The sequence below is a fragment of the Nerophis lumbriciformis genome, linkage group LG21, assembly GCF_033978685.3.
Source record: "Nerophis lumbriciformis linkage group LG21, RoL_Nlum_v2.1, whole genome shotgun sequence".
Classification (NCBI taxonomy): Eukaryota; Metazoa; Chordata; class Actinopteri; order Syngnathiformes; family Syngnathidae; genus Nerophis; species Nerophis lumbriciformis.
The window spans coordinates 20,055,752-20,077,912 of record NC_084568.2 but is presented as its reverse complement, the minus strand read 5'-3'; the positions used below and the strand labels follow the sequence as shown (position 1 = coordinate 20,077,912).

At 40.3% G+C, this 22,161-nt stretch overlaps 1 protein-coding gene across 1 annotated transcript in view; it reads left to right on the top strand.

Annotated features, from left to right (window-relative positions):
• Positions 1–21,724, top strand: part of epb41a (erythrocyte membrane protein band 4.1a) — a 185,336-nt gene extending 163,612 nt beyond the window's left edge. The window contains exon 22 of the mRNA XM_072915565.1: positions 19,975–21,724. The gene's annotated coding sequence lies outside the window, so the exon portion shown is untranslated. The remainder of the gene's footprint in view (positions 1–19,974) is intronic.
• The last annotated feature ends 437 nt before the right edge of the window (positions 21,725–22,161 follow it).

The following is a 22,161-nucleotide window of genomic DNA, read 5'->3' as shown; positions in this document are numbered from 1 at the left end:
CTGTCTCCCATTGAAAATGTGTGGTGCATTATGAAGCCTAAAATACCACAACGGAGACCCCGGACTGTTGAACAACTTAAGCTGTACATCAAGCAAGAATGGGAAAGAATTCCACCTGAGAAGCTTCAAAAATGTGTCTCCTCAGTTCCCAAACGTTTACTGAGTGTTGTTAAAAGGAAAGGCCATGTAACACAGTGGTGAACATGCCCTTTCCCAACTACTTTGGCATGTGATGCAGCCATGAAATTCTAAGTTAATCATAATTTGCAAAAAAATAAATAAAGTTTATGAGTTTGAACATCAAATATCTTGTCTTTGTAGTGCATTCAATTGAATATGAGTTGAAAAGGATTTGCAAATCATTGTATTCCGTTTATATTTACATCTAATACAATTTCCCAACTCATATGGAAACGGGGTTTGTAGATTCCCCCTAACGCCGGCCTTTGAGTCCGTGAAAGGAATGAAGCTTCCCATTACTTCTGCCTTGGACAAAATCTATTGGGTCAGAAAAATGGATGGATCGTGCAATGAGATCAGGGTGGCAGCTGTTTATCCACAATATCACCAATCCATCCATTTTCTAGACCACTTATTCTGTTCAGGGTTGCAGGGAGCTGGAGACAGACACCATTCATTGTCACTAAACCATCACTAGCTGCATTGAAGTCATCCAGGTGCAGTATCAGGCCCCTCCAAATGTATAATAATCATAATAATAAAGGATCAGATTTACAGTATATAGCGCTTTTCTAGACACTCAAAGTGCTCAGAACTCAGAACCCATCAGCCATCCACTCCACATTTACACATATTTGGTGGTAAGCTACATTTGTAGCCACAGCTGCCTATCTTTAAATCCATGATTGTACCTATTTGTAGAAAATAAAAATGGCATGTCTCACATCATCAGAGAATCAGTATTATAATAATTTAAAGGGGCTATTTGCATTAACACAGATGCCTAGATCAGGGGTCGGCAGCCCAAAACGTTGAAAGAGCCAAAAGACAAAAAACAAATCTGTCTTGAGCCGCAAAATGAAAAGCCGTATATAAGTTATAATGAAGGCAACACATGACGTAAGTGTCTATATTAGCTATAATAGCCTACTATCAAAATGACTTTAAAAGTCTTATATAAGTGTTATAATGAAGACAAAACCTGATGTTAGCGTCTATATTAGCTATAATAGCCTACTATCAAAATGACTACGTGTCTCAGGCTGAAGCAAGTCTTCGCTGACTGAAATGTCGAAATTTAATAATTATTCTACGCATTTTTACAACATTAGAAACCATTAGTAGATCAGAGGCTACTCAGAGGGTGAGAGAACTCCTGGAAATTGATGGCTTTTAATGGCCAAATGTATAGATGTGTGTCCAAGTTAAAGGAAACGGCAGGCTGTCTTCTTCGAATAGATATTATTACAATCTTTGGCAAGCTAGGTAATGTTTGCTGTGGTCTGGAACAACATGGCACACAAACAACTATCTGAAATGCAGCCAATATTACATACAGATAATGTGTCATGAGACATGCAAATATAAATTAAATACACAAAGGACATAAGTAAAGGAAATTAAATGAGATCAAATATACCTACAAACGAGGCGTAATGATGCAATATGTACATACAGCTAGCCTAAATAGCATGTTAGCATCTGACCAAATATACCTGATTAGCACTCCAGCAAGTCAATAACATCAACAAAGCGCACCTTTGTGCATTCACGCACAGCATAAAATGTTTGGTGGACAAAATGAGACAAAGGAGTGGAAGATTTTACATGTAAACGAACAGTTGCGTCACAGTCCACACTATGGTGAGTTCAAGAACCCCCGAAATCAGTAGGACAAAACAATGTTGACCAAATACTGTCATCAGTGAAGCATACACTTAAACATAAACAGTGGGCTTTCTAACAATTGGGAAGGTTTGTGTCATGTTTGTCCTCAAACAAAAAACATACTAAAACATTATTTTTCCCTCATCTTTTTCCATTTTCAATCCTTTATTAAAAATGCTCCTGGGAGTCACAAGGGCGGCACTAAAGAGCCGCATGCGCCTCTTGAGCCGCGGGTTGCTGACCCCGGTCTATAGTTTAGCTGTAAATAAAACCTTGATGCGGTGAAAAAGGAATGTGTTCATTTTGACTTGTCACAACACTGGCCAGGAACGAATTAAAGCAACCATTGTCACGACTTCATGTTTCTTACGTCTCATTTCACCCTTTCATCGAATCAGGCTTAGTCCCAAACACACACGACAGTGAGTTTGCAGCCTGTCAAGTCTGTGTCTGTTGACAGCTACAGACGGTCCGGTCATGGCTTCTACAATAAGCTGTATTTTGTACTGAATATCCTTATTTCACCCGCATGTCTCTAATCCTGACTGAAGGACGGCGCGGCTCCCGAGCTTTAAGAACTGCACTGCGGGATATAGTGCTGAAAATAGCAACTACGCACAGCACATGACTGGATGCATTAAGTGACATATGTTTTAGACCTTATACTAGCCAGCAAGCAGCTTGCGGTCTAAGGCTGTTTCCACAATTTCAGCATGTTTAATCTGTATATTGGGCAAATAAGATTATACAAATGATTACTAGAATAAGATACAAATCTAAAGACTGTTCACAGTAGTGTTGTAACGATGCCAATATTTTGGTACCGTTACTAAAATTATTTATATACTTTTCGGTACTTTTCTAAATAAAGGGGACCACAAAAAATAGCATTATTGGCTTTATTTTAACAAAAAATCTTAGGGCACATTAAACATGTTTCTTATTGCAGTTAAGTCCTTAAATGAAATAGTGAACATACTAGACAACTTGTCTTTTAGTAGTAAGTAAACAAAGGCTTCTAATTAGTCTGCTGACGTATGCAGTAACATATTGTATCATTTATCTTTCTATTATTTTGTCAACATTATTAAGGACAAGTGGTAGAAAATTAATTATTAATCTACTTGTTCATTTACTGTTAATATCTGCTTACTTTCTCTTTTAACATGTTCTGTCTACACTTCTGTTAAAATGTAATAATCACTTATTGTTCTGTTGTTTGATACTTTACATTAGTTTTGGATGATACCACAAATTTAGGTATCTGTCCGAAACCAAGTCGTTACAGGATCATACATTGGTCATATTCAAAGTCCTCATGTGTCCAGGGACATATTTCCTGAGTTTATAAACATAATATAAATGTTTTTAAAAACGAAAGAAGATGTTGTGATGCCAAAAAATATTGACGTAATCATAGTAGTATTGACTAGATACGTGCCTGTACTTGATATCATTACAGTGGATGTCAGGTGTAGATCCACCAATGGCGTTAGTTTACATTTTGACGCCGGTGAGCTACGATGTGTAGTGAAGCATGTTTAGCTATTCCTTGTCCTGCAGGGATGATACTTGTAAGAAACTTACTTAATTTGTCGCATTGGAGACCAGGATTAGTGATTTAGAAGTAGCTAAAACACTGCCGACAGTGGATGGACATTAGCCGCTAGCTAGTTAGCCATGTCTTAAAGCATCTCTTCCTGAGGGCGTTTCAGTGTTATAATTTCACCTTTATCGTTAGTTTTTAAAGCCTACTGAAGCCCACTACTACCGACCACGCAGTCTGATAGTTTACATATCAATGATGAAATCTTAACATTGCAACACATGCCAATACGGCCGGGTTAGCTTACTAAAGTGCAATTTTAAATTTCGCGCGAAATATCCTGCTCAAAACGTCTCGGAATGATGACGTCAGCGCGTGACGTCACGGATTGTAGCGGACATTTTGGGACAGCATGGTGGCCAGCTATTAAGTCGTCTGTTTTCATCGCAAAATTCCACAGTATTCTGGACATCTGTGTTGGTGAATCTTTTGCAATTTGTTCAATGAACAATGGAGACAGCAAAGAAGAAAGCTGTAGGTGGGAAGCGGTGTATTGCGGCAGGTGTTGTGCTGGATAACGCACCCCCGCCGTAGAAAGCACCCCCTGACTGTTGTGCCGGATAACACAGCCGGTGTTTCATTGTTTACATTCCCGGAAGATGACAGTCAAGCTTTACCATTGGCCTGTGGAGAACTAGGACAACAGAGACTCTTACCAGGAGGACTTTGAGTTAGATACGCAGACGCGGTACCGTGAGTACGCATGCAGCTGCGGCTTCCAAACATTTGATCGCTTGCCCGTACGTGCGTGCCGCTATGTGCATGTCACGTACGTAACTTTGGGGACTTTGGGGAAATATATGTGCTGTATGAACTTTGGGGAGGTGAACGGTACTTTGGGCTGTGGGATTGAGTGTGTTGTGCAGGTGTTTGAGTTGTATTGGCGGGTTATATGGACGGGAGGGGGGAGGTGTTTGTTATGCGGGATTAATTTGTGGCATATTAAATATAAGCCTGGTTGTGTTGTGGCTAATAGAGTATATATATGTCTTGTGTTTATTTACTGTTTTAGTCATTCCCAGCTGAATATCAGGTCCCACCCGCCTCTCACAGCATCTTCCCTATCTGAATCGCTCCCACTGCCCTCTAGTCCTTCACTCTCACTTTCCTCATCCACGAATCTTTCATCCTCGCTCAAATTAATGGGGAAATCGTCGCTTTCTCGGTCCGAATCGCTCTCGCTGCTGGTGGCCATGATTGTAAACAATGTGCGGATGTGAGTAGCTCCACAACCTGTGACGTCACGCGACTCGTCTGCTACTTCCGGTACAGGCAAGGCTTTTTTATCAGCGACCAAAAGTTGCGAACTTTATCGTCGATGTTCTCTACTAAATCCTTTCAGCATAAATATGGCAATATCGCAAAATGATCAAGTATGACACATAGAATGGACCTGCTATCCCCCGTTTAAGCCAAAATGCGTCCGTTCTCCATTTTGTGTCTACACACTGTGTCTGTAAGTACTCCGTGATAGTGCGCTGCCGAACATGCTCGTCTGCTCGTAAAACCAGCAATGTCACGACGTGACTTCGACGGGGTTGCGGGAGGGTGCGGGACCGGTACTTTTCAGAGGCAGTATGGTACCAAAAATGATTCATTAGTATTGTGGTACTATATTAATACCGGTATACCGTACAACTCTAGTTCACAGTAATGAGAAGTTTCCCTCAAAGCTTATTTCTACTCTGTTTACAATTATTTCCCCCAAATTAATTGTAGAATTTTCTAAAAATGTACCCTCAACCCCCTGGGATTAAGCACGGTGACTACCTTTATAGCATTTTTAGGCCTTCGAAATACTTAAATATGCTAATTTTTGCCGGCTCCCTGTCTCCCACAGCTAGGTGTAACCCAAAACGAGCTTCTGCCAATGCTGAAGTTGATGAGTAGATCAGTGCTTGATGTCTGCAAACATTCAGGGAGCTCAGATGGGTTTCCATCTCCATTTGGGTCGGTTCCCCAGCCTGCTAACATACGCCGCGTGTTTTGTTGTTGGCCATCAAATACAAGTCTGCACCTGCCTGCTCAGTGGGTGACGCCACATTTGGAACTAACACAGTAAGGTTGACAACAATATTAGTTCATGTGTTTCACTCCCTTTTATAAAATCCTTCAGCGTTATCCAAATCCTTAATGGAGCACATTCTGCATAATAAACAGTTGTCTTTTATGACTATTATATATTCTAATCCTCAACTGGATAATTTAGTTGAATTATGGCATGTCTTTTAGAGTCATGAGTGGGTGCAATGGCTGTAGCATTGTGTGTTTCACAGTACTTCCTCTCTAGCCTTTGGCAGTGCAGTGGAACAGATTGTCAGCTTTGTGGTATACTGTATATGCAGGTTATGCACATGTTATGATGTAAACGGCACTGACATGGCACCAGGGAAGATTAAACAACACGCTCACAATCAACATTGAAGTGAATTATATTTATATAGTTATGTGTGTACAGGAGGAAGGAGACGGAACCGACAGGACGGATGTCGTTTAGCTCTATTTATATATATATATATATATATATATACACAATATATATATATAAATAATAAAATTAAGTGTGTAATAAATCCAAAATGTGCGAAAATGTGTGCGACTATGTGTGGGAATTGCCGTATTTTTCGGACTATAAGTCGCAGTTTTTTTCATAGTTTGGCCGGGGGTGCGACTTATGTGTGAAATTATTAACACATTACCGTAAAATATCAAATAATATTATTTCGCTCACGTAAGAGACTAGACGTATAAGATTTCATGGGATTTAGCGATTAGGAGTGACAGATTGTTTGGTAAACGTATAGCATGTTCTATATGTTATAGTTATTTGAATGACTCTTACCATAATATGCTACGTTAACATACCAGGCACGTTCTCAGTTGGTTATTTATGCCTCATATAACGTACAATTATTAAGCCTGTTGTTCACTATTCTTTATTTATTTTAAATTGCCTTTCAAATGTCTATTCTTGGTGTTGGGTTTTATCAAATACATTTCCCCCAAAAATGCGACTTATTACTTCTTTATTATGCATTTTCAGCTGGTGCGACTTATACTCCGGAGCGACTTATAGTCCGAAACATACGGTAACTGCTGAGTGTTTACCGGGAGTGTTGAGCGAGAGGCGGAAGTCCAAGAGGATCAAGGCTGGCTCGGAGGTCCGTGAGCTGACGTGAGGTCGAGGGGAGGAGAGAGGCGTCAAAGGTCTGTGTCCAGGCGGGAGGTCGAGATCCAAGAGGCAGCCAAGGAAGCAGAGGGAATACGGGAAGACGAGACACACAGCTCGTAACGTGGGAACGAAGGCAGGCTGCAGGGGGGGAGCGACAAGGAGGACACCAGACAATTCAACACGACGGGGGAGAAAACTAAGAGAGAGCAAGAGTGCATAGAGCTAGATATTCGCTTACTGTACAGCAGCGTTTCTCAAAGTGTGGGGCGCGCCCCACTGGTGGGGAATAGAGACATGACAGGTGGGGCGCGAGGAACGGGAGGGAATTTCACTTTAATTTTTTTTTTTTTTTTTTTTTTTTTTTTTACTATGCTTTCATTTTCTATACACACTGTAAATCACTTTGTGATTCTGTCTGTGAAATCCACTATATAAATAAATGTAATGTGAATGGCGAGTCACTGTGCGAGGATTTGCTGTTTTGCAAATACATCAAAAATAGAGCCTCTGCTGATGAGCTGTTCAAGATAATGGACGGTTTCCTCAAAGAACACGACCTTAAATGGGAAAACTGTGTGGACTTTTGCTCTGATGGCGCACAGACCATGGCAGGGTCAAGAAACAAACTGCAGGCTCTAATAAAGAGGGTTGCGCCAAATGCGCATTGGACACACTGTGTCATTCACCGGGAAGAACTCGCGTCAAGGCAGCTCAGCCCCGAACTCAATGAGGTTTTAACAGATGTGAGCGCGGTAAATTTGATCAAAACACGACCACTGAAAGCGCGACTATTCTCTGCACTGTGTGAGGAAATGGGAGCTGATCATACAGCCGTGCTGTTTCACCATACTTGCCAACCTTGAGACCTCCGATTTCGGGACGTGGGGGTGGGGGCGTGGTTAAGAGGGGAGGAGTATATTTACAGCTAGAATTCACCAAGTCAAGTATTTAACATATATATATATATATATATATATATATATATATATATATATATATATATATATATATATATATATATATATATATATATATATATATATATATATATATATATATAAGAATACTTGACTTTCAGTGAATTCTAGCTATATATATATATATATATATATATATATATATATATATATATATATATATATATATATATATATATATAAATAAGAGAAATACTTGAATTTCAGTGTTTATTTATTTACACATATACACACACATAACACTCATCTACTCATTGTTGAGTTAAGGGTTGCATTGTCCATCCTTGTTCTATTCTCTGTCGCTATTTTTCTAACCATGCTGAACACCCTCTCTGATGATGCATTCTGCTTCGTCTCCTTGTTGTGTGCGCAGTTGTGCACTGCACTCTCTAAAAGCCCTAGATGTTAATGTCACATATGCCTGTACATTAGATGACAGTATTGCCCTGTTTAAGAGTGTCACAACATTGCTGTTTACGGCAGACGAACTGCATTACGGTAGACGAAAACGTGACTGCTGTTGTTGTGTGTTGTCGCCGTGCTGGGAGGACGTTAATGAAACTGCCTAACAATAAACCCACGTAAGAAACCAAGAACTCGCCCTCGATCATTCTACAGTTATAATGTGATTGGGCAGGCACGCTGTTTATATTGTGGGAAAGCGGACGTGAAAACATGCTGTCGACACGTCACTCAGGTACGCCTGAATTTCGGTAGATTTTCGGGAGAAAATTTATCCCGGGAGGTTTTCGGGAGAAGCGCTGAATTTCGGGAGTCTCCCGGAAAATCCGGGAGGGTTGGCAAGTATGTGTTTCACAGTGAAGCAAGGTGGCTCTCCCGGGGCAAAGTGCTGTCACTTGCCCTGTCTTGCCAAATGCATAGCTCCTCCTTTTTTTTTTGCAAAGATTGCAAAGTGGCACTTTTATTTTATTTATTTTGAACTTGATGCAAGTTATTTGATTTATTATTGAACTTGATGCAAGTTATAACACTTTTATTTGATTTATTATTGAACTTGATGCAAGTTATAACACTTTTATTTGATTTATTATTGAACTTGATGCAAGTTATAACACTTTTTTTGATTTATTATTGAACTTGATGCAAGTTATAACACTTTTGTTTTATTTATTATTGAACTTGATGCAAGTTATTTTATTTATTATTGAACTTGATGCAAGTTATACCAGGCAGCACGGTGGCAGAGGGGTTAGTGCATCTGCCTCACAATACGAAGGTCCTGAGTAGTCTTGGGTTCAATCCCGGGCTCGGGATCTTTCTGTGTGGAGTTTGCATGTTCTCCTCGTGACTGCGTGGGTTCCCTCCGGGTACTCCGGCTTCCTCCCACCTCCAAAGACATGCACCTGGGGAAAGGTTGATTGGCAACACTAAATTGGCCCTAGTGTGTGAATGTGAGTGTGAATGTTGTCTGTCTATCTGTGTTGGCCCTGCGATGAGGTGGCGACTTGTCCAGGGTGTACCCCACCTTCCGCCCGATTGTAGCTGAGATAGGCTCCAGCGCCCCCCGCGACCCCAAAGGGAATAAGCGGTAGAAAATGGATGGATGGATGGGCAAGTTATACCACAACTGCACAGTTATTTTATTCATTATTGAACTTGATGTTATTTTATGTTATTGAGTTTGAATGTATACAACTTGATGTTACTTGATGTTCAATAAATTTGAAAATGTTAAGCTTGGCATTAGCGTTCTGTTAGGCCGATGGGGGCAGGTGGGGCTTGAAAACTCCCCCTTGTCCAAAGTGGGGGATGACAAAAAAAGTTTGAGAACCACTGCTGTACAGGAACAGATGACTACGTTCTGGCCCGGATAGCAGGTTGTGCTGGCTTATGAAGGCAGGTCTCATCATCAGCTTCAGGTGTGTTGATTGCCGGGGATTGATTGCAGCTGCTTGCTGCAGCCTGGCAGTGGTCCCGGAGGTGCGCCCAGCGCAGCGCACACATGAATGCGCACTGACGTGCGCCCGGGCCGTGACAATAGTATCTCAAAGCGCTTTATATACAAACCCCAAAACCAGTGAAGTTGGCACGTTGTGGAAATGGTAAATAAAAACAGAATACAATGATTTGCAAATCCTTTTCAACCTATATTCAATTGAATAGACTGCAAAGACAAGATACTTAATGTTCAAACTGGAAAACATTTTTTGCAAATATTAGCTCATTTGGAATTCGATGCCTGCAACATGTTTCAAAAAAGCTGGTACAAGTGGCAAAAAAAGACTGAGAAAGTTGAGGAATGCTCATCAAACACTTATTTGGAACATCCCACAGGTGAACAGGCTAACTGGGAACAGGTGGGTGCCATGATTGGGTATAAAAGCATCTTCCATGAAATGCTTAGTCATTCACAAACAAGGATGGGGCGAGGGTCACCACTTTGTGAACAAATGCGTGAGGAAATTGTCGAACAGTTTAAGAACAACTCAACGAGCTATTGCAAGGAATTCAAGGAGTTCACCATCTAAGGTCTGTAATATCATTAAAAGGTTCAGAAAATCTGGAGAAATCACTGTAGGTAACATTAAATGCCCGTGACCTTGGATCCCTCAGGCGGTGCTGCATCAAAAACCGACATCAAAGAATATCACCACACGGGCTCAGGAACACTTCAGAAAACCACTATCAGTAACTACAGTTTGTCGCTACATTTGTAAGTGCAAGTTAAAACTCTACTATGCAAAGCGAAAGCCATTTATCAACAACACCCAGAAACGCCGCCGGCTTCCCTGGGCCGAGCTCATCTAAGATGGACTGATGCAAAGTGGAAAAGTGTTCTGTGGTCTGACGAGTCCACATTTCAAATTGTTTTTGGAAACTGTGGACGTTGTGTCCTCCGGAACAAAGAGGAAGAGAACCATCCGAATTGTACTAGGCGCAAAGTTCAAAAGCCAGCATCTGTGATGTATGAGGATGTATTAGTGCCCAAGATGTGGGTAACTTACACATCTGTGAAGGCACCATTAATACTGAAAGGTACATAAAAGTTTTGGAGCAACATATGTTGCCATCCAAGCAACGGTATCATGGGCGCCCCTGCTTATTTCAGCAAGACAATACCAAGCCACATTCTACACGTGCTACAACAGCGTGGCTTCATAGTAAAAGAGTGCAGGTACTAGACTGGCCTGCCTGTAGTCCAGACCTGTCTCCCATTGAAAATGTGTGGCGCATTATGAAGCCTAAAATACCCCAACGAAGACCCCCGGACTGTTGAACAACTTAAGCTGTACATCAAGCAAGAATGGGAAATAATTCCTCCTGAAAAAACGGGTTATAAGGCGCACTGTCGATTTTTGAGAAAATGAAAGAATTTTAGGTGCACCTTATAGTCCGAAAAATACGGGAAAAAAATATCCTACTGTGTGGCAATAAAAGGATTTTGATTCGGATTCTAAAGACTTGTTTTACATATTGAATTTCATTTTCTAATTTAATTCAAGAAAATATACCATAACAATAACAACATTCCTATTTAGCTCTTTTATTGGTTTCTTTGTGACATGAGGAAGTGTGAATCAATCACTTTTCACAGGCTCCTGGGAAATTAAATGTATGGCAGCCTGACAATGATGCAATAGTTTTGGAGGTCAGAGGTTTAAACCTGACAATTTGTGTGTTGGCTCTCAGATTTAGCCAGTTAATTAATCAGTCGGTTGATGTCCATAAAGTTGTGTCACATTATTTTAACATCACTTGATGTTCTGAGCTCATCATTTACTTTTTCTGGCCAGCAGTGTGATGAAACGCTACAAGAATGACTGTGCCAAAAGGTAAACAAAGTCAAACTCTTAAAGCTACAAATGGCACAGACGGAGATTATTTCAATTACTGTAGTGTTAATGTTTACATGAATGTTATATTCAACGAGACCAGATCGCATTGAAGGAATCATTACCTAGCCTTCAAATGCATACCTACATTCATAGGCGCCGATCCCGAAGCACCCACGTGGGATTGATGGCAACTCTTAATCTTTAGAATAATTTTAGAAAATTTAGTCTTGTTGTTGTTAATTTTTTGGCGAGTTTGGTCCATTTCACATAATTAAAAAGTCACAAATCATATTATTTACAAATCCTAACCAAGATTTAATCGTGCCCGACAATGAACCAATATCATTATCATTTAGACAATGAACACACCACACACGAGCGAATGAAGGGCATAATTATTCAACAGACATACATGTCACACTAAGGGTGGCAGTATGAACAATGCCAACACTGTCATAAACATGTGCCATATAGTGAAAATCACAATAAACAACAACGACAATTGGAAGAATATTTGCACCGCAACACAACATAAACACTACAGAACAAATTCCCAGAATTCCCTGCAGTACCAACTCTTCCGGGACGCTACAATATAAACAAACGCCATTGGTGGATCCACACCTAACATCCACTGTAATGATGCCATGTCTAGTTGATAGTACTATGATTACATTGATATTTTTTTAAATCGCAAAATTTTCTTTCGGGTTTTTTTTCCATTTATATTATGTTTATAAAATATATCCCTGGACACACAAGTACTTTGAATATGACCAATGTATGATCCTGTAACTACATGGTATCGGATTGATACCCAAATTTGTGGTATCATCCAAAACTAATGTAAAGTATCAAACAACAGAAGAATAAGTGATTATTACATTTTAACAGAAGTGTAGACAGAACATGTTAAAAGAGAAAGTAAGCAGATATTAACAGTAAATAAACAAGTAGATTAATAATTCATTTTCTACCACTTGTCCTTAATAGTTTTGACAAAATAATAGAATGATAAATGACACAATATGTTACTGCATATGTCAGCAGCTAAATTAGGAGCCTTTGTTTGCTTACTTACTAATAAAAGACAAGTTGTATTGTATGTTCACTATTTTATTTAAGGAAAAACTTGCAATAAGAAACATATGTTTAAATGTACCGTAAGATTTTTTTGTTAAAATAAAGCCAATAATTAATTTTTTTGTGGTCCCCTTTATTTAGAAAAGTACCGAAATACTTTTGGTACCGGTACCTAAATATTGGTATGGGGACAACACTAATACACACACACCGAGCACCCACTGGCAGAAATGTAGATCGGCGCCTATGCCTACATTGACACTTAAGTGCACAAGCGAATGCTAATGTTTTAGGCTAGCTCTATAGCTCATTTTGTACAGTTACACCTAAAACTCACGGATTCAGACACTCGGCACCATCTTAAAAGTACGGCGGCTTCCGACAACCCCCGGCCAAAAGGTCCAGGGCACAGATAGCAGGCCCTTCAAAATTTCCGCGGGAATTTTCTAGTTCTATATTATTATTATAATGTTTACAGTTGGTTCAGTATCTTGTCAGGTCTTGTGGCTGAGCAGCACTTCTAATATTTCTAGTTAGAGCAATGTGCATCTTCCCCCTTGTCAGCTGGCGTTATATAACTTTTTCATGCGTCCTGCTAGGGTGGTCTTGGCTATACTTAATTGGCTTGTAATGCCCCATAAGTGAATCATGTGCTTCATAATGAACAGTGTTTTCAGAGCGCAATGATCAGCTTGATCTTATAGTTGCAATTAGAACAAGGTTGGCACAGGATGCTGTGTCTCTCAAAGCCTTGAAGGAACCCCCCCGGTAAACATCTGGATCGCCATGTTTTGTTCCACACGTTAATTTGGCTGAATTACATCTCTGCTCGCTGGAAAGATGAATCACCTGCCTGTTTTATTTAATATTGTGAAGTCCCCGCTGTGTTCCATCTGCTCTTTGGAGATCAAGTCCAATTGGAAAAAATAACCTACAAGATTTACAGGGTACGTTTACAAAAACAATGTTTGCATAAAAACACATTTTGCTCGCTTTTGCCCGCTCATTGACCAGTTCGGTCGGCTGGACGATGGAAATGCCGGTTTTCAGGACGTCCTGGATGGGCATGTCTCTCCGATGTACACAAGTTCTACAAAGTCAACTATCACTGCATACTAGTGTTATCCCGATACCAATGTTTTGGTACCGGTACCAGTACCAAAATGTTTTTCGGTACTTTTCTAAATAAAGGGGACCACAAAAAATGTAATTATTGGCTTTGTTTTAACAAAAAAGTCTTAGGGTACATTAAAGGCCTACTGAAACCCACTACTACCGACCACACAGTCTGATAGTTTATATATCAATGATGAAATCTTAACATTGCAACACATGCCAATACGGCCGGGTTAGTTAAATTTACTAAAGTGCAATTTTAAATTCCGCGCAAAATATCCTGCTGAAAGCGTCTCGGTATGATGACGTCAGCGCGTGACGTCACGGATTGTAGAGGACATTTTGGGACAGCATGGTGGCCAGCTATTAAGTCGTCTGTTTTCATCGCAAAATTCCACAGTATTCTGGACATCTGTGTTGGTGAATCTTTTGCAATTTGTTCAATGAACAATGGAGCAAAGAAGAAAGCTGTAGGTGGGAAGCGATGTATTGCGGCAGGTGTTGTGCCGGATAACGCACCCCCGCCGTAGAATGCACCCCCTGACTGTTGTGCCGGATAACACAGCCGGTGTTTCATTGTTTACATTCCCGAAAGATGACAGTCAAGCTTTACCATTGGCCTGTGGAGAACTGGGACAACAGAGACTCTTACCAGGAGGACTTTGAGTTGGATATGCAGACGCGGTACCGTGAGTACGCATGCAGCTGCTGCTTCCAAACATTTGATCGCTTGCCCGTACGTGCGTGCCGTTATGTGCATGTCACGTACGTAACTTTGGGGACTTTGGGGAAATATATGGGCTGTATGAACTTTGGGGAGGTGAACAGTACTTTGGGCTGTGGGATTGAGTGTGTTGTGCAGGTGTTTGAGTTGTATTGGCGGGTTGTATGGACGGGAGGGGGGAGGTGTTTGTTATGCGGGATTAATTTGTGGCATATTAAATATAAGCCTGGTTGTGTTGTGGCTAATAGAGTATATATATGTCTTGTGTTTATTTACTGTTTTAGTCATTCCCAGCTGAATATCAGGTCCCACCCGCCTCTCACAGCATCTTCCCTATCTGAATCGCTCCCACTGCCCTCTAGTCCTTCACTCTCACTTTCCTCATCCACAAATCTTTCATCCTCGCTCAAATTAATGGGGAAATCATCGCTTTCTCGGTCCGAATCGCTCTCGCTGCTGGTGGCCATGATTGTAAACAATGTGCGGATGTGAGGAGCTCCACAACCTGTGATGTCACGCGCATATCGTCTGCTACTTCCGGTACAGGCAAGGCTTTTTTATCAGCGACCAAAAGTTGTGAACTTTATTGTCGATGTTCTCTACTAAATCATTTCAGCAAAAATATGGCAATATCGCGAAATGATCAAGTATGACACATAGAATGGAACTGCTATCCCCGTTTAAATAAGAAAATTGCATTTCAGTAGGCCTTCAAACATATGTTTGTTATTGCAATTTTGTCCTGAAATAAAATAGTGAACTTGTCTTTTAGTAGTAAGTCAACAAACAAAGGCTCTTAATTTAGCTGCTGACGTATGCAGTAACATATTGTGTCATTTATCATTCTATTATTTTGTCAACATTATTAAGGACAAGTGGTGGAAAATAAATTATTAATCTACTTGTTCATTTACTGTTAATATCTGCTTACTTTCTCTTTCAACATGTTCTATCTACACTTCTGTAAAAATGTAATAATCATTTATTCTTCTGTTGATATCCCCACTCAGTGTCCGGTTAAACTGAGCTCTCGCATGTTTAATTCTTTGTCTCCTGCTCTGTTCTCCTCTATTTTTCTGACTCCCTGTGATGATAACTCTGCAGCCTCTGTTTGTCTGAATACTGAAAAGTTGGTTTCTGGGTTCAACTCTATTTGTTTACAAACACTGGACAAGATCGCTCCTTTGAAGTGCCGCCGCGCCAAACCCACGCCTGAGCCCTGGTTGAATGACGTCACTCGTGCTGCCCGCCGCGAATGTAGGAGAGCAGCGAGAAAATGGAAAAAAGACAGGCTGCATGTGTCATTATTAAGGACAAGTGGTAGAAAATTCATTATTATTCTACTTGTTCATTCACTTTTAATATCTGCTTACTTTCTCTTTAACGTGTTTTATCTACACTTCTGTTCAAATGTAATAATCACTTATTCTTCTCGTTTGATACTTTACATTAGTTTTGGATGATACCACAAATTTGGGTATCGATCCAATACCAAGTGTCAGGACTTGGACTTTGGCGTGGTTTGTTTTCCCATGGTGCAAAGGATTTGGACCGGACATGGCGTGAAGGTAAATACATATTTAATTTTAACACTCAAAAAAGGAACAAACAAAAGGCGCTCGCAGTCGAGGCACAAAACTTAACGCAGGGAACAAAAACTTGGACTATGCATAACTATGAACATGGCAAAACAAAAGACACTAACTGTGGCATAAATAAACACAACTTACTTGCGGAAGCAAAGAGCAGCATGAACGGTGGTATCAAGAATGTCAGGGGTATATCGAGAGTGTGATGTCCCCAGGCTGATTGCCTGGCAACTACGGGCTTAAATAGTGGAGACATGATTAAAGACAGGTGCGTGAGTCGGGAGGACAGGTGAAAACTAATGGGTTGCTCTGGTGACAAAACAAACAAGAGTGCACAATGAGTCCAAACGTGGAACAGGTGAAACTAATGGGTAACCATGGAAACAAGACAAGGGAGTGAAAAAGCAGCAACTAAAAAGAGTCCAAAAACCAAGCAGAACATAACTTAAAAACATGATCCCAGACATGACACCAAGTCGTTACAGAATCATACATTGGTCATATTCAAAGTCCTCATGTGTCCAGGGACATATTTACTGAGTTTATAAACATAATATACATTTAAAAAAAACGAAAGAAGATTTTGTGATGCTAAAAAATATTGATGTAATCATAGTAGTATCGACTAGATACGTGCCTGTACTTGGTATCATTACAGTGCATGTCAGGTGTAGATCCAGCAATGGCGTTAGTTTACATTTTGACGCCGGTGAGCTACGGTGTGTAGTGAAGCATGTTTAGCTATTCCTCGTCCTGCAGGGATGATACTTGTAAGAAAAGTACTTTATTTGTCGCCATGGAGACCAGGATTAGTGATTTAGAAGTAGCTAAAACACTGCCGACTGCGACTGGACGTTAGCCGCTAAGCCATGTCTTAAAGCACCTCTTCCTGAGGGCGTTTCAGTGTTATAACTTCACCTTTATCGTCAAAATGCGTCCGTTCACCCTTTTCTGTCTACACACTGTGTCTGCTTGTAAGTACTCCGTGATTGTGTGCCGCCGAACATGCTCGTCTGATCGTAAAACAACACTGTCACGACGGCGGGGGGGGTGGTGGCAGGGGTGGGGAATCTGTACTTTTTAGAGGCGGTATAGTACCGAATATGATTCATTAGTATGGCGGTACTATACTAATACCGGTATACCGTACAACCATAGTCAAGACTTACGATAAACGCAAAAACAGCACTGCACACCATAATGGCGGCTACAGTGTCGATGTTAAATGTCTAAAAAATTATTTTTGGAACATCCGGCGGGCCGGCTTGAAAATCTATCTATATTCTGCCAAGGTTTGTTCTATTGTCTTGTTTTTGATACAGTTATCTTTAAGATTGTTTTTTTTAAATGTAATAGTGTTTTACATGTTGAAATGTTTGTGTTTTGGGGGGCCCAGAACAATCAAGAATACTTCAATTTCAATTCATTTCAATGTGGATCATTGATTTGAGATTTAAGTGTATTTTAAGTCCCACTCTACATGCAAACTAGCAGTCTGCCAGAGCGCACGTGCGTGGAGCACTCTGTCACACACAGGACATATGAACAGAACAGACAGCGCTTCAGGCACATTTTCTCTCTCTAATTGTAATTTATGCATGCTGTTTGCCGCACTTTCACTGTTGGTGCATGTCTTTGCTCCGTGTGGTTTTCTCTGCTCAGTGCTTCACGGAGGTCTGCAATGGTGTGCAGCGACACCACTTTTTTAAAAGAATATTTCGAAATCTTGTTTTTATTTTTTAAATTGACATGGTAAAAATAGCACAATATAAAAGTAACGATTTATGCAAACCCATCAGTTTTGGAATATTTGAGTTTCGTCACTAATATGAAGTCAGATTTCGCCGTTTTTCACGGCAAAGATGAGATGTAACAAGAGTGAAATCTGCGGTGCCTCACACCAACTTAGACTCAGACTTAGACCGGGGGTCAGCAACCCGCGGCTCTAGAGCCGCATGTGGCTCTTTAGCGCCGCCCTACTGGTTCCCTGGACCTCTTTTAGAGATGCGTGAAAATGGAAAAAGTTTTTTGTTTTAACCTCTTAAGGCCCAAGCTGTTTGTTTACATGCTTTTTGTATTTCTCTTTGCTATTTGGGCTTCCATCCATCCATCCATTTTCTACCGCTTATTCCCTTTGGGGTCGCGGGGGGCGCTGGAGCCTATCTCAGCTACAATCGGGCGGAAGGCGAGGTACACCCTGGACAAGTCGCCACCTCATCGCAGGGCCAACACAGATAGACAGACAACATTATTGGACCCTAATTAGAATAAAAACTAAAAATCCTCTTTTAATATGATGTACTTAGTCCATAAGTACACAAATGTGTACTTCATATGTAGTGACATGCACATTTTTATTTTTACACTTCTTTTTTTTCCAAATTCCATTGTATGTTATACTCTTCTGACACCACCAGATAGCAGTATAAGTGTCCATATGTCGGCATAAGACCCCAATTCAGTAGTGTACACAATTTTGGAAATAAGAGCTAAAAGGTGCTGTCCACGCATGTGGCCACTAAGGCCTTTAGTTAATATGGTTCCTGGAGGACAAACATGACACAAACCTTCCTAATTGTTATAAGTCCCACTGTTTATATTAAACATGCTTCACTGATGAGACTATTTGGCAAGCACCGTTTTGTCCTAATTTCAGCGATCCTTGAACTCACCGTAGTTTGTTTACATGCACGACCTTCTCCGATGCTGCCACAGAAAGACGTGTTTTATGTCACTCCTTTGTCTCATTTTGTCCACCAAACTTTTGATGCTGTGCGTGAATGCACATAGGTGAGCTTTGTTGATGTTATTGATTTGCTGGATTGCTATTTAGGCATATTTGGTCAGTGCATGACTGCAAACTATTTGATGCTAACATGCTATTTAGGCTAGCTGTATGTACATATTGCATCATTATGCCTCGTTTGTAGGTATATTTGAGTTCATTTAATTTCCTTTACTTATCTCCTCTGAGTATTTAACTTATATTTGCATGTCTCGTGACACATTATCTGTATGTAATATCGGCTGCATTTCTGATGGTTGCTTGTGTGCCATGTTGTTCCAGACCACAGCAAACATTACCAAACTTACAAAGATTGTAATAAATCCACTAAAAGAAGACAGCCTGCCGTTTCCTTTAACTTGGACACACACATATATATACCTTTGGCCATTCTGAGCCAGTCATTTCCAGGAGTTATCTCATTCTGTGAGAAGCCTCCATTTTACTAATGATTTCCAATGTTGCAAAAATGTGTCGAATAAAAATAAAATACAACATTTCTGTCAACGAAGATTTGTGTCAGCCTTTGATAGTAGGCTAATATAGCTATTATAGATACTTCATGTGTTGTCTTCATTATAACACTTATATAAGGCTTTTAACTTTTTGCGGCTCCAGACAGATTTGTTATTTGTATTTTTGGTCCAATATGGCTCTTTCGACATTTTGGGTTGCCGACCCCTGGCTTAGACAAACTTCAAGCTTCATGTGCAAATATTTCAACAGGATACTTTGGCGACACACAGAGGTGATCGTTCAGGCATTTGCCAGCATTTGATTTCAACAATGTAAAAAGATCAAGACCATGACGCAAAATTCACATTTTTGCCAATGCATTTAATAATTCATATTAACAGTATTGAGGATGTCTATAAATTTATGTAGGCGATCGTTTTGCTACCTATCGCTGTCACAATGTGTGCCTGTGACTCTAGCACAGCCAGTGGCGGCCCATTAATAGCACCGGAGACGGTAGAGGTTCTGACAGCAAAGCCTCTCCTGGGTTGTAATAATAAATTGATTAATCAAACAAGAGTCAAAGTCTTCTGTATCTTTTGTGGTATGCTGGTGTGTTTTTATTTAAAAAGATTGAAAACTAAATTTGACACAAGTTTAACGTGAAACTCTACTCTCGTTTTGAGCTGTTCATACTGTATGAACACATTTTCTTTTAAGTTACACAAATTATATTTATATTGGGGGTAAATAAAGTCACCCACCTCTTTTTTCTTGCGTACGCTGTTTTTTGATTTTGAACAAAAGGCAATTCTTTGTAGGAAATCCACGCATCTCTTAATACATGAGGCCCCAACGCACAAAACCACACTGTGGAGGGAGATGTGGCCAGCGCTGCCTGCAGGAGCAAAGGTCACCGCCTCTGTCCATGGTGCTGAGGACAGAGCACCATCAGACGGGGGCGTGGCAGTGCTGGCGGCGAGACACAGCAGGCAGGTGATTAGTCTTTACAGGTGGTACATGTTAATCTAATCATCTGTTGTCTTTAACAGTAAGCGGACGGGAGCAGGAGGGGAGAGAGGATACGGACGTGACTGAAAAGTCACGTTCTACTGGAGAGAAAACTTTTGTTGAACACATGCTTATTAAAAAACCCTGTTAAAACCTGCACGCTGGGCTCCGGTGCCGTGTCTGACAGTGGGACTGCGAGGAAGCAACTTGCACACACACTTATCACATGCTTAAGCAAACAACAGAGAAGTTGTGATGCTAATTTTAGGGGACTGCTGCTCAGTGGACAATTATCGAATTGTCAATTTAAAAAAAAAAAAATTTTTAAGTAATTTTGTCTTTAAAAATACTTTTCCAAAGGCGCCTTCTGAAAATGAGGCGTTGTGTGATGACAGTTTGAACTTTTTTTATTTTCTTGCGTTCTGTACCATTTCGGGTCCTGGTGCTCTTATTGTGGTTCTACTTCCTGTTAGACCCCTGGTTTTGTTGCACCTTCCCTATCAGTTTAGTTTTCTTCGCGCACACCTGTTTTCTCTTTCTAATTAAGTCTATTTAGGTTCACCTGTTGCTCTTTGCCAGGGTTGGATTATCGCCCTTTGTTAGTGTGTACGAGTACCTATGCTGCACTAGCCTTTTGTTTCTGCTGTTTTGTGCTAACTTGGTTAATATTTTTTGACTACTCACTGCAGACTTCATGAGAGCCGACAAACATAATAAAACATCACTTACTGTACTAAGTCTGCTGTCTTTATGATGCCGACTGCAAGGATGTTCATATATCCCTGTTTAGGTGAAAACAAAGGGCTCGAACAAAGCGTCTTTTCGTGTCATTCTCGCCATTCCCGGGTCTAAATTGGCTGTCAAAGTCGACCAAGTTGTCGGAATACGTCCTCATCCTTCTACTATCCAGGTAAGAGACATGATTTATTAACTACAAAAAACGTTCACTCGCAAAGGATGCAAGGAAACGGCTGACTCGATGACGTAAACATAAGCACACAAGCTAGAAATAGTTTGTCAGCGTTAGCGCTTATAATAACAATATCACTAATACCGTATTTTTCGGACTATAAGTCGCAGTTTTTTTTCATAGTTTGGCAGGGGATGCGACTTGTGTGTGAAATTATTAACACATTACCGTAAAATATCAAATAATATTATTTAGCTCATTCACGTAAGAGACTAGACGTATAAGATTTCATGGGATTTAGCGATTAGGAGTGACAGATTGTTTGGTAAACGTATAGCATGTTCTATATGTTATAGTTATTTGAATGACTCTTACCATAATATGTTACGTTAACATACCAGGCACGTTCTCAGTTGGTTATTTATGCGTCATATAACTTACACTTATTCAGCCTGTTGTTCACTATTCTTTATTTTAAATTGCCTTTCAAATGTCTATTCTTGGTGTTGGGTTTTATCAAATAAATTTCCCCAAAAATGCGACTTATACTCCAGTGCGACTTATATGTTTTTTTCCTTCTTTATTATGCATTTTCGGCCGGTGAGACTTATACTCCGGAGCGACTTATAGTCCGAAAAATACGGTACTTGGTTAATATTCAGGTCACAAGATGTAAATGGAGTATTTTTGGCGGTTTTTGGATGTTTTTTCATTGGGTTTTATGGCCAGAATAGAGGACCTCCCAAGCGGACTTTCATTTACGAGTTAGAATGCATTGAAAGAAATACAACAATACATCCGTCATGTCTTTCATAACGACTGTGAACGATAGGAAAACTTCCAAAAAAAGTGCAGTACCCTTTTAAGGGCTATCAACACGCTCTAATTCAGTTTATGCTGACAGGTTATGCCTGGGTCTTTCCACTCTGTTAAAAAAGATTTATCCGGTAAATGTTTGGATAACGTGGGAGTTTATGTGAGCCCCCACTAAGAAATAGCCTTGATGTGTTTGACTCTTAGTGCGTTCAGTAGTCAGTGCACGTAGGTGAGCAGAGCTTGAAAGCATGAGCTCACCGCCAAGATCAAC